Below are 1888 nucleotides of genomic sequence, written 5' to 3' on the forward strand. Positions count from 1 at the left end.
TGCAAATAAATGGAAGGTACTAAAATACCCTAAATCTCCAATAGCCAAAGGCACACACATACACACACACATGCCCTCTGGTGGTGCCGTGCCTAAGGCATTTGACTGGTAACCAGAAGGTTGGCAGTTCAAACCCACCAGCTACTCCACGGAAGGAAGATGGGGCAAACTACTTCTGTAAAGATTCACCACCTTGGAAACCCAATGGGGGTCACTGTGAGTCATAATTGACTTGATGGCAGTTGGCTTGGTTTTGGTTTTGGTTAGATAGCTACTGAGATCAAGCAATGTGGTCTGAGCAACAGCAAAGACAAGTAGACCAATGGAACAGAACAGAGTGTCTAAAATTAGAGTCCAGACCAACACATATGGTCGGTTATTTCTGACAAGGATGCTAACCAGCCTCTTCAACAAGTGTGTGTGGGAAGTGGATACCATAGAGCTGAGGGTAAACGCCACAGCGGCAAAGAAAGCATAGGGGATCTTTGCAGTCTTGGGATAGGCAACAATTTCTTAGGACACGGAAAAGCACAAACCGTAAGAGAAAAAATGATAAATTGGACTGGATCAAAATTAAAAACAAATCACGAAAATAGACAACCCATAAACTAGTCAAAAATATTCACAACACATGTAATTGACAAACAAGCTATATCCAGAATACATAAAGGAGCTCAAGTTAACAGTACAAACATAAATGTCCAACTTTTCCCACAGCATTGGCAAAGACTTGAGCAGACACTTCACAAAACAAGACATGCAAATGGCAGAGAAGCCTGTGAAAAAGTTCTTAACATCATTGATCGTCAAGTAAATACACTTCCTAGGATGGCTAAAATGAAAAAGACTGACAATATCAAATGCTGGCGAGAACATGGGGCAATTAGAACCTCCTACATTTCTGCTGGGATTGTCAGGTGCTACAAGAACTTGGAAAACTGCCTCACTTTCTTAAAAAGCTAAGCATATGTCTGCTATGACTCAGGAGTTCCTCTTCTAGGTAGTTGCTCAAGAGGAATTAAATTGTGTAACCACTAAAAGCCTTGCATGAGGATGTTCAAGCTTTATCATAACAACCAAAGCCTGGCAACGACCCAGATGATCATCAACAGAAGAGTGGATACACAAGGTGTGGAATGGCTACGCAAAGGAAAGTTATTGATGCATGCAACAGCACAGAGGAATTGCAAAAGTGTGAGGCCGAGTGAAAAAATCCAGACACAAGAGGGTGTGCTAACGTGCTGCGCTCTTGCTGAATGTGATTCTAGAGTGGGCAAACACACACACACACACACACAACCAACACCTCATGGTGTAGTTGCCATCAAGCTGACTCCAGTGCATACTGACCCCCATACAGCCGACTCCCTGTACAGCTGACCCCACGTACAGCCGACCCCACGTACAGCCGCCCCCACGTATAGCCGACCCCACGTACAGCCGCCCCCACATACAGCTGACCCCATGTACAACAGGACAAAACGTTGCCCAGTATGTTTGAGTCTACTGCTGTGGTCACTGTGTCAGTCCATCTCTTTAGGGGTTTGCCTTGTTTCCATTGGCCAGCCTTCATTGGACAGCGTTCTGTGGGGTCCACAGGGATCCAGGTGGTTGAGTTTCGGAGTCAGGTCACCAAGCCTTTCTTGCTAGTCTGTCTTGGCCTGGAAGCGCCACTGAAACCTGTTCACCGTGGGTGACCCTGCTGGTATTTGAAAAACTGGCAGCCTAGCTTCTAGCATCATACACACACAAGCCACCACAGATGACAAGCTGACAGGTGGGTGATAGCTAAGAGTTTTTTTGCTGAGGGACACTTGAGAAGTTCTGAACTTGAGGTGTTAAACAATGCCGTGATGAACATCTTAAGGTATCTCCTTTCCAACTCTGA

The sequence above is a fragment of the Orycteropus afer genome, unplaced genomic scaffold (genome assembly GCF_000298275.1).
Source record: "Orycteropus afer afer isolate SDZICR_OR568_19922 unplaced genomic scaffold, OryAfe1.0 scaffold00006, whole genome shotgun sequence".
Taxonomy (NCBI): domain Eukaryota; kingdom Metazoa; phylum Chordata; class Mammalia; order Tubulidentata; family Orycteropodidae; genus Orycteropus; species Orycteropus afer.